Genomic DNA, 15,983 nt, shown 5'->3' with positions numbered 1-15,983 from the left:
CGTGTACTGTGAATCTCACAGAAGAAAGGATAAAAACTATAAAAATGACTATGTGCAGCATTTCTTCTGTTTTCTTTAAATTAAACTGAAATGTCACATTAGTCATTACATTCATGGTGAATGAGTCATCATAATCCAAAGGAACTTAAGGCCTTCACATGTAATTATCTTACAAGATGACATCTACAGCAAAAGTATATATACCACAGTTTGAAAAAGACACTGCCTTTTTAAAGAAAGCATGAGGCACACACTAGGTGTTTTTGAAAACAGAAACTCTTTGGTTTACCTATTCCTGCACAACTTTCTCCTTCATTTATTAAGCCTAATGCTAATGGCTTAGTTTTTCCCTAGAAGAGTTGTACCAGTGTAGCCAGGAGTGGAAAAAAAAAAAATCTTTTCAGAGACATACAGGTATTATAGACAAGCCCCAGAGCAGGTACACCACCGTCAGCAAAACCAATTTTTTGTTTGCAAAGCTTGTTTCTACTTATGACTTGTGATTTTCTTGTACCAGTAAGGCTTCGAGTTTGCTTATGTAGTTTATTAGTATAGAAGACATTAATGATGCTCTTCTCCTATTTTATCCAGAGAACAAACAAACAACAACAACAACAGAAAGATAGTGAGAATGACTACTTCAAGCCTAAGGTAAAACCAAGAGAAATAAAAAAATAAAAATAAAAAGTTAAGTAAGAATGCATCCCAAGATTATGCATAATTTTAAGGTCAGAAAAAAGTCTAGTCTTTCACTGATGAGTCTAACTGCGAGGATCAACTTCAAGAGTCAAATTAACATTGTATGGGTGACTGGTAGACTTGCTTTATCTGGTTTAATCAGAACTCTGAGAAAACAGTCACATACTTATGCAGTTAGGAAGTTCTCCCTTTTATGTCCTGCTTACCCTCTAATATTCAGAACTGCAAACAAACCTGGATGAGGCATAATGCGCCAGTAAAACATTTTAAAATTCTACTCAGTTCATTAACAAACCACATCTATACATCACAGTGGATCATGATTTAGAAAGCTTACAAGCAAGTGACTTTATTCTTCCTCCTCCTGCTATATCCAAATTTTAATTTGTAGATGTTTCTGGGACCTGTTCAGAAAAGAAAACCTGACCTCAAATGGTTAGCTTTCCTAAGTTCCTTCTACAGGACCTGGAAAGAGAAGCTTCAAAGGATAATTCAGAGCAGCTACAGTGAAGCTTTTACTAGAAATTGTTCCCTAAGAAGTACGCTGTGAACAGCAGAGGAAAAAAGGAGACAAGAAAGATGGGTCTCCCTAACCTAAAATATACTTCTTTAAATATTCCTCTCTTTAGTCACATCCTCAGTGTCTTCAAAAACTTAACAGTTGTAAGATACATCCTTTACATGCATTAAACATTTCTCAGGCTACCCATACCCTTGTAGGGATTTCATCTGGTAAACACACAGCATACTTTCAATCACTTTAGGAATCTTGGAAAAGATATCATCTGTGCTTTCAAAAAGAAAACAAAACACACACACAAAACTCAGTTTAGCTGGGTTCACGTTACCTTCAAGCACAACAATTTTCTGCCACTTACATCCAGATATCCGTCAGTTTATATTCTCATTAGGGTCATTCACTACTCAAATTCATGAGGGCCAGTTACACTCAAAATGTAATTGGAAGAACTCAAAACATAAAGAAAACAAAGACATTGGTCTAAACTGTTCCCTGATCTAGTCAAGCTGCTGCAGTTACTTCCAAGGATGGCTGGTCGATCAACTATCGAAAAAACTGGCCACACCTGTTTGCAGATTTTGCAATAGCCACATTCAATGATTAGAGTAACTGACTGAACTACCTGTTGCTGTGACTCAGCAGTTTGCCTTATGTTTCCTTTCTGTAAGTCTCTATTAGACGAAGACAGACATCCTGCAGAAATTTCAAGGCTTAAACATCTAGATATAGTTTGCCTCGATTTCTTGATTTTCCTGAAACAGTAAGTGATTGATTGTCTTTTTCATCACATGCTGCTCCTAGCTAACTGCTCTCTAGTTGTTGTACCCTTTCCTACATTCAACCACATTTTTGCATCTTCTTATAGCAGAAAGAGTTTCCACATTATAAAGACAAGACAGGAAGACACCTTACTTGCAAGATTGCAACCTACATCAGGTTTCTTATCTGGGTGAGAATCTAGTTTCTTCCCCAAAGAACAACAAAGAAGGCTAGAGCCATGCTATGTGACACCAGGAATAGCACCACTGGGTTAGGAGGGAAGTTTTGCTTTCACCAGTAACACAATGCCCCAACGCGAAAGACTCGCAAAGGGGAAGAGGAGCACTGAAGAATGCATCAGTGACTGGACTTCAGCTTAAGTGTTACTGATCAAAGACTGTAATTAATTAGAAAGGCAAAAGCTATCACTGAAATGAGTAAGTCTGGGGAGAAAGAAAAAAACATGGGGTTCTTTGCCTCGCTAGTGAAAAACAGCTATTTTTTGTAGTAGAGCTGCAATTCGTTCAGAACTGGAAAACACTTTAATTTCAAGAGGAAGAAACCTTCAACTACTTTGGAGACTTGTAATTGTAAACTCAGCTTTTGCTGCCAGAGTTGAACAGCTTAATTTGCAAGTCAATCCCTGATTTACACTATTTGTAACATCTTTTAAACAGAAAAGCACAGGCTTTTGGTTGATGTTTGAAAAGCATCAAGTCTCTTTAGAGACGTTTTTGAGAGCAAAGGAAAGGAACTGTAATGTCGCAAAATGAAGACAGGCCAAAGAAGAGTCCGGCGGAATTGCCTCAATGTATTTAACTGACACAAAGTAAAAGGAATGTTTCATGAGATGCAACCCAACCTTATTCATGAAATTGTAGGTATATTCTTCTTGTTCTCTGTATCAACAACCCTGAGATTGTTACTCTTTACTATTCAAAAAAGAGTCACATGCATAAGCAGAGAATAGCATTATAATCTTTGGTACTCTAAAAACCATCTTTAAGTTTCCTGTATGCCAAAGCCGATGGTAGTCATCAGGACCCCAGATACACCCTTGAAGAACATTTAAGAGAAACATAGGAGTACAGCAAGATATTAACTGTGCCTCAGCCTTCTTCTCTATCCCACTTTGGAGCATATGCCCCAGTATAACTGTATTCCTAAAACCTGAGAATATGTTTGCATGCACATATTTTATGACAGAGGTAGTCACAAGAATAACTAAACAACAAGCAGTCCCACTCCACCAGAACCTATTTCACAGCCCAGAAACTGTCTTGAACTCACCTTTTCAGGTTCTAACAACTGTTTGCACAGAAGCCAATGTCAGCCTTCAGCTCTACGACTTTGCAAAAACAAAGCATGGTCATTATCATCACACAAGTGGATTTTTTCCAGCAACAGTAATTCTTTACCACACAGGAAAAAAGCAGCATCACATTTTTATATAACCAAGGACAAGAATTTTGCATATCAGAGTTTGTGAGAGGGATGATTTTTGTAGCAAGACGGAAGCTCAGAAGTAGATCAAAGTCCAAAGACTTCAGTTTGCAGTCTCACAGAAGCACTATATGAGGAAAGCAGGTCTTGTGCTGCAGTGTAGCAAAGTGATTCTCATTTTACAAATATGATTAAGCAGTAATGGACAACTACATGGCAATTCGCATAGGAGGCAACTTAATAACATGATTGTGAACCCCATTTTTAGAGTTTGTCCACACCAAGATGTTGAGTATCTTGAATATCATTCAAGACAGTGACATGCTTCAGGTTGACAAGCAAACACAAGAAAAAAAAAGTTCCACCAGCCAAATTTCTACAGTACAAATTACCTCTGAACAAAAAAGAAGCCAAATTAGAGGTTACAGATGCTTTTTGCTGCCTTTTTCCACTCAGAAGACTGCATCAGGAAAGGAGGCCCTGCAACGTGAGAACAATATATAGACTACCAAAGACATTAAACAGTCTTCACACATACTGATTGCTCTGTGCTTGTAGCTGCCACTGAAATTTATCTGTAAACTCTACAAATAAGCAATGTGATCTTTTACATGACAGTCGAAAGACTACCTTAACTTCCTCTTGCATGTTTGGCAATTATACCTTTCCCACCTCATTCTGCTAAGACTTTATTCCTTCTTTATATTTAAACAAACACAGATCTGCACATCAAAGCTACCTCTGGAACTTATTTGTCCTTAAAGCATGCCAAGGCTGAACTCCAAACACACTTCTCCAGTGGTCAAAGACAGACCAAAGAAAGAACCACATTTATACAGATTCTGTTCCAAGCACTGTATTTCAACAATACATGCCACTGCTACTTGCTATGAGAATTCATACATGTTGAATCAGAGGGATGCTATCCATATTGTTATTTGTATATCCCAATTTTGATCAAGTTAGATGGTTAGCACAGAAGGAAACATCTTTACTCGTAAGAGATTACAAGAGTTAATCAGAAAGAAATCCAATACACAACCTTTGATTATTCAAACACTCAAGCAAGAAAACAAATGTGCGTGGCCCAAGATCTCATTACAGTTACTTTAACCAACCTTAACCTAAGAAGAAACAGCCAAATGTAATGTTATCCTTATCCATTTATATTTAAGAAAATGTCCATCTTAATTTATAAGCCAATTAAAAGAAAATGCAAATCTTGTTATTTTTACAGCTATTACTGCTATGCGTGCTAGTAACCATTTTAACATAGATATCTGCAGTATCGTATATTGGTTTCCCTCCTGAATTCTTCCATTGTGCTACTGTCCTGGTTTCAGTTAGAACAGTTAATTTTCCTCCTAGTAGCTGGTAGGCTGCTACGTTTTGGATTAGGATGAGAAGAGTGCTGATAACACCACGATGTTTTAATTGTTGCAGAGCAGTGCTTACACCAAGCCAAGGATGTTTCAGCTTCTCACTCTGTCCCGCCAGTGGGCAGGCTGGGGGTGCAGCAAGAGCTAGGAGGGGACAGACCCAGCACAGCTGACCCAAACTGGCCAAAGGGGCATTCCATACCATCTGGGGTCATGCTGAACAATACATAGGGGTGGCTAGCTGGGGTGGGAGAGCCAGCTGCTCAGGGATAGGCTGGGCATCAGTCAATGGGTGGTGAGCAATTGCATTGTGCATCACTTGTTTCGTACACATTATTATTCTTAGTACTATTATCATCATTATTGTTATCATCACTATTGTTATTATTATTTTCCTGTCTTAATAAACTGTCTTTATCTCAACTCACGGGCTTCACTTTCCCATTTCTCTCCCCCATCCCAGAGAAGGAGGGTGGAGGGTGAGCGAACGGCTGTGTGGTGTTGAGCTGCCAGCCGGGTTAAACCACCACAACTACTCAAGACAGAATGCATTATCAGCATATCAGATCCACTGGAATGGTAAAAAGCAGCCAGCCAGCCAATTATTGAAGAACTTATTAAAAAGACTTACTGTCATCATATACAATAAAAGTATATGCTATCTAACAGGATTTTGTGTGTGCATGTCTGTGTGTGTTTTGACTGTGTTCTTTGAGACAAGCATTTGAAATATATGTGCTAGTCTCATTAGTCACTTAAGTTTGGTTATAGTGGCCCTCAGAAAAAGTTCAAATTGTCATTTTCCAAACACATATGAGGTAATTTGCATTCCATCATTATTTTTCCCCCTAAAGCACAGAGAATGTTTACTCCCTTGACTTCTGGCATGCTACATTTAAAAGAGTGATGCAGAAACTTTCACTAACCTTGAATTTGGTAAACACAAGAAGAGAGCTATCAAAGGTAATTAAAAGCAAATAGCTTTCTTTTTAGCAACATCTGCAGGCTCAAATTTAGCTTGGTGAGCTGTAAGTCACAATAAGCCCAGAAAATACTACAAATACAGGGGAATACTAGTCCCTCAGAAGTCACACTGATGCAGCTGAGAGGCGGTCAAATCGAACACGCTGTTTGTTTACAAGCTAAGCCCTGGTGTGGCAGGGCTAAAAGCTTAGCCACGGGCGTTAAGTTTGGAGCCAGCACAAGGGCCCGCGTCGGGATATGCTTGACCATAGCGGCAGCAGAGCAGCAGATCCCCGCAGCCCAGGCATTTAAGATCGGAGCCGCCCTGGGCTGGCAGGGCCCTCGAAGATCGCCTCGTGCCAACACCCGGTGTGCACTCGCGTACTTCTGTCCGTGTTTTGAACCCCTTCTGCGGCAGACGCATCACGCATCACTGACACGTGAAGTGGTGCTTGAACCTTTCGGAAGGTGACGCTTGGCGCTGACAGGCGCCTGGCTGAGGCTGCGAGCTGCGGACAGCCCCGCGGGCAGCCTGCCCCCGTTGCCCCCGCTGCCCCCGGCCGGCGCTGAGGCAGCGCCAAGCCCCGGGGGCCCCGCCATTACGCGGTGCCCTCCTGCCAGCCATGGCGCCGCCCGCCTCCATGTCGGAGCAGGGCACCGGGCAGCCCCCCCGCCGCTGCCCTGCCCTCCTTACAGCCCGGCCCCGCGCACAGAGCCGGGGGGTGCCCGGGGAGGGGAAAAAAAAAAAAATGGGGAAAAGGGAGGGCGGGAGGTGCCCGCGGGGCGCTCACCTGCGCCGCCGGCCACCTGCGCCCTCCCCGCGGCGCCACCGCCCCGCCGGGGCGAGGGCCGGGCATGGTCCCGAGGGACGGGCGGCCGGACGAGGGGGAGCACAGAACTGGGGATAAGAGCGAGGGTTTTAACAGGAGAAAAAATAATAATAATAATAAAAAATAATAATAAAAATAAATTAAAAATTAAAAAAAGAGCCGAGAACACGCCCCCGCCCTCCCCACCCTGCGCGGCGCAGAAGCGCTGCCGGGGCAGGAGGAGCGAGCCGAGCCCTCGCCGGGGCTGGGGGAAGGCTCCGCGCCTCCTGCCCTGTCCTGCCCTGCCCGGCCCTTCCCCGCCGCCGAGGAGGAAAACCCCGGAGCGAGGGGCGAGGGAAGGGGCTGCGGGGCCGGGCAGGGCGCTCCCCGCTGCGCTGCCGGCTTCCTGCCGCGCCCCGCCGGGCGGCCGGTGCGAGGCGGGCACGGCGCCGGCTCCGCTCCGCTGCCGCTCCGCTGCCGCTCCGTCCCGCCGCCTGTCAGGCCCCCTGCCCCCCTCCCGCCCCGCTGCCCGGCCCCCCCGGCCCTGCCCGGCCCTGCCCTGCTTCCCTCCCCCTCCCCTCCCGCGGCCGCTCACCTGCCCGCAGCCGCCCCGAGGGTCGCGGAGCCTCGCCCCGCTCCTGCCGCCTCAGGAGCAGCCGGACCCGCCGCCGCCGCTCCCGCCCGCGGAGGAAGCGGCCACCATCTTCCCTTCTCCCCCGCAAACGCCTACAGGCGGCTCCAGGGCCCGCCCCGAAAGGAGGCGGTGGCGGCGGCGGCGGCCGGGACGGGGGGAGCGGGCACGGGGCTCGCCCGGAGCCGCTGCCGCGGACAGGGGGCGCCCGAGCCCCGAGCCCCTGGGCCCGGCCGCCGCCCGCACGGGCCTCGCAGGGCGAGGGACGCGGGGCCCCCTCACAGCCGGCGGCCAGGTCAACCGGCCGGGCGCGGGGAGCTTGCGAGGGGGGTGCACAGGGTGCCAGGGTCCTCCCAGCCCGCAGCCGGCTTTCCTGACAGGATAAATCAGAATTGTCCCCCCTCAGAGAACAAGCCAAGGGCTGTGCTGTATGTAAAAGACGAGTCTTGTAAAGGCAGACTCCAGAGCATACCTCTGTTGGAAGTGTTTGGGCTATATTTGAGCAAAGATGCAGCCTGCTAACTCTGATTTAAAGATGCAGAATAAAGATTTATATTCACATCCACCACAAAAGAGGGTAAATCACACAAGCTACAGAATCATGAATATTTCAGTAAGATTTCTTGATTTCCTATTTACGAAACCTTGCAGGGTAGGAAGGCTCTTGAAGATTAGGACAAGCCTTAAAGTATGCAACAACATACCTGAACAGGCTTTGCATTCATTATACTGTCATCCATGCTGTTATTTCCCAACAGATACTAAAAATCTCAGAAAATACACAAACTAGAGCATTGTTGCTTGAATATTGGTGCCGAATACCGCAGATGTGCACTGACTACTTACACGCAGTGCACTTTTCTAGCTTCAACAGTTTTTTTGTGCTGACATTTCAATTATATTCTAAATAGTCCAAGAGGAGTAATACTGGAGTTTAAAAGCGTTCATTTCAGTTTTCTGTCTAAGGTTGTGTCTTTTGAGTTAAGGGCTAAGCCTTGTCTTGTAATGACACTTTGCAACATTGCAAACTTTGCAACATTGCAGTGCCAAATTTACTGCAAAATGCACTATGCTGAAGGAGGAGCAGGGATGTAATACTGTAAGAATTGCTCGTCCATACAGTCTTGAAGAGACTTCAATCACTCTAAATGTGGAGTAATTTCACATCAGTAGTGTGGAAATAGAAATGTTGTTTTTGCAGAGTTACATGGTTTAGAGGAAAGGAATGCAGTATTGAGATATGCTTACAGTGATAAGAAAGCTTAGCAGGCGACCTTGTAAAATGCAGACAACCAGATTTCTTAGAGCAGTTAGGTGAAAATCAAGGTGTTAAACCAAGTCAGATGAGTGAAGAAACATTACCACTTCAAGCAGTGAAAATGTCAAAAGAAATTTGAAATTTAACAGGCCAGCAACTGAAGGCCATGCATTGTTTGTGAAGCATCAGGTAGATTGTGAATCATAGAATCATAGAATATCCTGAGTTGGAAGGGACCCTTAAGGATCATCAAGTCCAACTCTTGACACTGCACAGGTCTACCCAAAAGTTTAGACCATGTGGCTAAGTGCACAGTCCAATCTCTTCTTAAATTCAGACAGGCTCGGTGCAGTGACCACTTCCCTGGGGAGCCTGTTCCAGTGTGCAACCACCCTCTCTGTGAAGAACCCCCTCCTGATGTCTAGCCTAAACTTCCCCTGCCTCAGCTTAACCCCGTTCCCGCGGGTCCTGTCACTGGTGTTAATGGAGAAAAGGTCTCCTGCCTCTCGACACCCCCTTACGAGGAAGTTGTAGACTGCGATGAGGTCTCCCCTCAGCCTCCTCTTCTCCAGGCTGAACAGGCCCAGTGCCCTCAGCCGTTCCTCGTACGTCTTCCCCTCCAGGCCTTTCACCATCTTCGTAGCCCTCCTCTGGACACTCTCCAACAGTTTAATGTCCTTTTTATACTGCGGTGCCCAGAACTGCACACAGTACTTGAGGTGAGGTGGCACCAGTGCAGAGTAGAGCGGGACAATCACCTCCCTTGACCTACTAGCGATGCCGTGCTTGATGCACCCCAGGACATGGTTGGCCCTCCTGGCTGCCAGGGCACTGCTGGCTCATATTCAACTTGCTGTCTACCACGACCCCCAGATCCCTCTCTTCTAGGCTGCTCTCCAGCGTCTCATCGCCCAGTCTGTACGTGCAGCCAGGGTTTCCCCGTCCCAGGTGCAGGACCCGGCACTTGCTCTTATTGAACTTCATGCGGTTGGTGATCGCCCAGCTCTCCAACCTATCCAGATCCCTCTGCAAGGCCTTTCCACACTCATTCGAGTCCACAACTCCTCCAAGTGAACCTGGATTACCCACTCAGTGGGGAAACAGGGGAGGGTCCTGTCATCAAAAGGTATATAAACTGTGTTTTGGAACTAGTAGGTGTGCTCTCCTGCTTGTGGGGCGCCTGCCATTGCAATTGTAAATAAATTACTACTTCACTGAGATCTTCGCCTGAGCCTAAGTTATTGGCTATGGAGTGTTTCTCACAATTTGGGGGCTCGTCCGGGATCCAGTCATCTACCGGGGAGCCCCACCCGCAGCAGCAGGAAGGCATGCCCCGCTGATTTCAGTGGTCCTGTGCATCAACGGTGGCGGTTCTGTGGAGAGCTGACAGAGGGTCCAAGACTCGTTAAAGAGGCAGGATCCGTGAAGTAGTAGGAAAAGGAAGAAGGTAGGCACTCCGGGTTTTGAGAATTGATCTGGTAACTCTGTGCACAGACCAAGATAAGAAATATTAAGTATTGCCTTGGGGGGTCGGGTGAGACTCTGTGTGATGTGTGATTGAGATGTACTTTTTTACTAAGTGAGTGTGGAGTCCTGATCCACAGTTCCATGGCTCCACGAGGGGCATGGTTGGAGACAGACGAAGTGTGAGATAAGGGAGAGAAAGGAAGAGTCTCGGGAAATTTGTTGTATGGTAAGCCCTTGCATGGGGAAGTGCTTGGCCATACACTCCCATTTTCCAGAACTGGAACGTTAGTTCCCTTCCTGAAGGAGGGAAATTTCTGTAGCAGCACACTGACAAGGGCTAGGAAAAATGGGACATATGAGTTCCAGGGGATAGGGAGATATCCCTGGGGGAGTGCCTACTAACAGTTCCTCCTGAAGAATGGTAAGAAATGGGAAAAATAATCTCAAAATTAGAGGAGATGATAAAATTAAAAAAAAAAAAAAAAAGTTAAATATTGTGTACCAGTCCAGACAAAAGAACCAATTAAGAAAACAGTAGTATTTTGGCCAAGATACTTCCCCCCCTCCTTACCAGCAGAGAGGTTAGGAGTTTTAAGGAGATGAAGTCTTTAACTGAGGACCCCATCAGGCTAGCTGAACTATCCTACGACCTAACTTATACTCTTGGGGGAAAATGATGTCTATACTAAGCATGTTGTTTACAGGGAAAGAAATTGGAATGATCAGGAGGAGAGCTGCTGTACAAAAACGGGAAAGAGCTCATCCTCCAGGGTCATACCAGCAGGGCAGAAATACCCACTTGCTGATCCTGGCTGGAATAATAATAGTGTGCAACACAGAAATCGTATGAGAGACTTGGGCTCAGAATGAGAAAGTAGTCGGGGATGAATCCTAAGGACCCAGTATCCCAAGGGCTCTTGAAAGTTAATTTTGTGATTAAAGCCTGGCAAGATACACAGAAAATGCTCCAGAAGGTGGGGGGATGTAGTGAACAGTCACTGGGGGCCCTGCTGCAGGAGGCCCTGAAGGTGTGTGTCCGGAGGGGAGATGAGAAGAAAAAGCAGAGAGCGGAACTAATGGTATTGACAGTGTAGCAGGTAGTGAGGCAGAGGGTTGGAGAAAAATCTTCAGGGGGAATCAGAGCCAGGATGGAAAGGAGAGGAAGAGAGATGAAGGAATGGCAGTCAAGGAAGGCCTAACCAAAGGGTTACTGAAGGTGTTAAAGGTGTGGTATGTAGTGTTTGAAGTTGAATGAGCAGGGAAAGAGGATGTAGGCATGATCTTAGTAACAGTCTAGAAGTTTTGCTATATTTGCTGTGGTGTTTGGTCAGTTTCCCAAGTATCGGGAAGGTGGGGGGGGACAGCCTGCTCCACCAGGGGCCTCTCCAGAGGCCACAGGGGGGCTTCAGCTCCAGCGCCTGGAGCGCCTTCTCCCCCTCCTTTTGCGCTGACCTTGGGGTCTGTGAGGAGGTTTCTCTCCCAGCTGCTGTTGAGCAGCAGGTTTATATTTGTTTGTTTGTGTGTCTTCGTGGATGTGCTCTCACAGAGGCCTCACAGAGGCTCGGACTGTGTTGTTCTGGGCAGCAGTGGGCCCCTTTGGGACCAGATGAAATTGTCCCTTATCTGCCACGGGGAGGCTTCTGGATTTTTCTCGTGGGGATGCCACTGCAGCCACCCCAGAACCTTGCCACCGAACCCAAAACACTGGGGCAGCTAGGTCATTACTGGCCTGTAAAGTACCAGGGCTTAAATTAACTAACGAAACCCTAAAAAGTGATGGGGGTAGAAGGGGCTGGGATAACAGTGCCACTTTTGGGGGATACCAAGATGAGGCTAGGGGATAAAATGATCACTGGGCAATTATTGTATGTACCCAAGTCAGGGACTAACTTGTTGGGAAGGGATTTGATGGGCATTCAAATAGTAAATTGTTAGACTGGAATAATGCTGTTATTAATGGGGTGTTCTCGAGCCCTGAGAGCAAACATATATTCACCTCTGACTGGAAAGAACCTGAAATGGGGGTGGAAGCAACAATACAGATGGACAGTTTTACCTCAGGGGTTTACAGGGCCACGGATTTATTTGGGCAAGTTCTAGAACAGATTTTGGAGCAATCCCAACCTCCCGAGGAGGCGTTACTGTTACAAATACGTAGAAGATCTTTTATTGTCAGGACAGGAGAAAAGAGTTGTGAAGGAAGCTACTAACAAGCTATTCAACTTTCTGGGAAAGCAGGGCTTGGGAGTATTGAAAAATAAATTACAATATGTAGAAAGAGAAGTCAGGTATTTAAGGCATCTAATGTTTGAGGGAAAATTAAGAATAAATCCAGAGAGGATTCAGGGAATTGTTGAAAACTAAGAAAGAACTAAAAAGTTTTAAGAGAAACATTTTTTTAAGGAATCAGGAGTCACAAAGTCTGAAGGAAAATGGATACTCCCTGATGGCGAGTATAAACTGTGGGAGAGAAACTGTGTTTTGGAACTAGTAGGTGTGCTCTCCTGCTTGTGGGGCACCCGCCATTGCACTTGTGAATAAATTACTAGTTTACATCTCAGTGAATAACCTTGCCTGAGCACAAGTTATTAGCTACAGAGTGTTTCTCACAGTAGCATTACTCGTCTCTGAAAAAATAGGTGGGAACTGGTTGAAGTACACAGCTCACACTGGTGAGTTTCCCTTAAAAAACTATCCATCTTTGATGAGTGTCTCAACATTTGAGAGTCTGTGGGAATTACGAGAGTCATAAGGATACCTTTATCCCTTCTGGCTGCACATTTCCACGACCTCACACCAGCTCTGACAGTCACCGGAACTTGCAGTAAGCCAGTTCGATTCACTGACAGAATAGGAAACTCAAAAGGCTTTTTTGCTGGGTTAGTGGGTTGAATGTGGTCCCCAAACAAGTCACTGATCAGCAGAACCAGCATGAAAAATAAGATGAGCATCCTTTTGGTAGCAGTGAGCCACTGTATTTTTCGAGTCATTGTTAAATTCCACCCACTCAAAGGAGAGAATGAGGCCAAGACAGAGGTAGCTAATTTATGTCTTTTTATGCCTCTTTGGCCCAGATAGGTAAGCTCTGCTCCTTGTAGCTAAAAGAATTTTTCCAGAATATTATGAGTTTCTTGATTCATCATTACTATCCTTTAGCAGGATTTAGCACATAATCTAAGAATCAATGGTCTTTTTGTTCAAGAAATAATACCTAGTAGCATGCATGTGCCAGACAGCTGCTGACTTATGCTGAAAGCCTGTAATTTAAGAATCTTCCTTTATTGCAAATGATTCATATTCATTTTCAAGTAGCACAAAATTCCCTGTTCAATGAAGGTCTAGATAATTTTCAAGTCATTTCAATGAAATTACTTCAATTTGCCACCAATTGTCAAATCTACATCTCCAGAAAGACCTGAGTTTTTAGACTTATTGGAGCAAATAATACAGTTACTCTATCTGCCTCTGACATGCATAGATAGGGATTTAAGCAGATTGAGACTGAGATATGCTTACTCAGAGACCTTGGAAATAAAAATACCTTCTCTTTACATATTCCTGACTAAGCACTTGATAATTTCTTCATTTCATACCTGGTGGATGTTTTCATTCTTTAATCCTGTAGTTGCCTCTACAGTCTTCTGAACTGTGTCAATGACATCAGTGAACACTTGATCTCTGGCCTTTGCAACTGTCCTATGGAGTAGAAGTTTTGTCCAGAAAATGGATAAGGAAAATGAAACAAATGTCCCAAGCAGTTGTGCTAGCTGAGATCTGTTCAAAGAATGCTTGAAGCAATGCTGTCACTGTAGTATGTGGAAGACCCTAATCATTGTTTAACTTTTGAAGAGCTGTTTAAAACAGAAAGCTATGAATCCAAGTGTTTCATCTTATTGTACAGCTGGTTATGGTGTCACAATATATTGCTAAGATTGTGTGATAGGGGGTAGAAGCTGAAGATTCACATGCTCTTTCTGGCTTTAATCATTTAATCACTGACATACAGAGACAGGACGAACATACAAATATTGTCACATATAGCTCCAGCTTAAAACATGTATCTGATTCACGGAAATTAAAAGTGTAACTGTAATTGAGAATTCCATTTCAGCAACTCCATCTGTCTGAAAGCCACCATGTTGTAGGAAAATATCAGAATTTTTCTAGTTGTCACTCTGTTGCAAGGTCAAAAACCTAGTTAGACAGGATTGTCTTGTTAGAGAGGTCTTCATAAATACCAGCAGTGGAGCTGACAGATCCCTTTCTTTATATGGTCTTCTTTGAAGAAATAACAGATGCTGCTTAAAATACTAGTCTAAATTCAGGAATACTTTAAAACTGTACATTTACAAAATCAAGTTATCTTGATCTTTTCTGCATAAAATGTGGCAGGATTTCTTGATTTTATTTTATTTTTTTTTTGTCTTCCTAAGTCTTTCTATGTTTGTTTATTTATTTATTTATTTATTTTGGAATTTTGAAATTCCTTTCAAAGCTTTCAGTTACTGTGTCTCTTTGTCCAGCCTAGAAGATAACGGGTCTTAAACTTGTGTTCAAAATGCACGTGATTCCATTTTATTATTTCTTATAATGGGTACTCAGTAACTGAAAAATAGAGATTAGTCCTGCTTAAAAGTATTGAGGATAGAACCTCTTGGTTTTGGGTTTTGGCAACCCATGGGAAAGAGGGTTTAAAATAAGCATGAGATTCTTCTCATGTCTGTTTCTAGGAATCTCCATTGTCTGATCTTCACTGTTAGCTTTTTTTTTTTTTTTTTAGCATACTCCTGGATAAGCTGTTACACTGCAGTCACTTCTCTCTACTCAGCTGAATGATCCATCTGGTGCTGAATGCTGAGCCTAACCATTCAGACTCAGGTAGTGAAAATGCACTGTTTTTGTAAGTACACTTAGATTTATGATTACATTACTTTTAACCTATCATTAGTTGCTCAGATAATCAATCCTATACTACTAGAAATATCTTTGGACATAAATTTTGTTTTAAATATTGGGTTGGTTTATGCTAATTCTTCATGTCTCTTGCCTATTTAACCTCTAGGTGCTTACTGAGGTCCTATTGGCCATGGTTAGTAACATCACCTCATTTTGAATTTCATTTCCAATAAAACACTTTTCCTGGAATCAGTTGAGTGCTGTAGACCCTGAAATTCTCATAACCTAAGTCTTCATTGTGTTTTCCAGAATAGTCGTCAAGGATAACTATTCCTGTTCTATTTGGATGTTTGCTATAAAATGAGGAGAGCAAAGATGGTTGAACTAGGAAACCATGAACTTGATTTGATTCTCTTGCACTCACAATCACATTATATACTGTGTGATACAGGTACAAAAAATAACAGTCAAAGTAAGGAGAGTATTCTAGTGATTCATATTAAACAGGGAATGTTGATGATCTGTGGCAGAAAAGGTTTTCAATCATACTGTTTTGTGAAGATATCTATTGGTAGTTTGTACTGAAAAGGGCAGTGTTAAAGAAAATGGAGGTACAGGATAGTTTAGATGTTATAATTTCAGCAGAGTTTATAGAAAATACCTGCAGATGTCAAACATCCAGACTAAATGATCTTAACTTGCACAGTTTATCTGGGTTGACTTGATTAGAATAAATAAGTACCTTCACAAAGACTAAATAGGGTTTTATTTAAATTTATATTGTTTTAAATATTTTTTTAAATTTATATATTTTTTATAAATTTAATTTTAATAACAAGAAATAATGGCTGGTATATAATGGCATACAAATTCAGCTGACAAGTAAGACATACTTGATAAATCAGACATATTTCCTTGCTGTATAATAATAACAACCAATAGAACCAACTGAAATGATAGATATTTCCTTTCTGGATGCTTCTCTGGAAAGCACTGTTTACTTCTGTAGTCTAAAGAAAGCAATATGAGCTAATGATTTTTTTGGCTTTAGCATGTATCATTAGCTACCAACATTCAGCTCAATTATTTGGAAATAGAGCCTGCCCGACTAGCCTTTTGTTGGTCTGGTGAGGACTGATTGGAATTGTGTAACACAGAG

General features: G+C 43.6%; 1 protein-coding gene across 6 annotated transcripts in view; it reads right to left on the bottom strand.

Annotated features, from left to right (window-relative positions):
* Positions 1-7,301, bottom strand: part of DENND4C (DENN domain containing 4C) — a 70,455-nt gene extending 63,154 nt beyond the window's left edge. For 2 of the 6 annotated variants that reach the window (XM_068668071.1, XM_068668077.1), the window contains exon 1: positions 7,168-7,301. The gene's annotated coding sequence lies outside the window, so the exon portion shown is untranslated. Of the gene's footprint in view, positions 1-1,547; positions 1,719-3,268; positions 3,294-7,167 lie in introns of those variants that run through there. The other 4 variants (XM_068668073.1, XM_068668075.1, XM_068668072.1 and 1 more) reach the window with 4 other exon arrangements.
* Positions 7,302-15,983: the final 8,682 nt, after the last annotated feature.

Source organism: Anas acuta, chromosome Z (genome assembly GCF_963932015.1).
Source record: "Anas acuta chromosome Z, bAnaAcu1.1, whole genome shotgun sequence".
NCBI classification, from domain to species: domain Eukaryota; kingdom Metazoa; phylum Chordata; class Aves; order Anseriformes; family Anatidae; genus Anas; species Anas acuta.
This window is presented reverse-complemented; position numbering and strand designations above follow the sequence as displayed.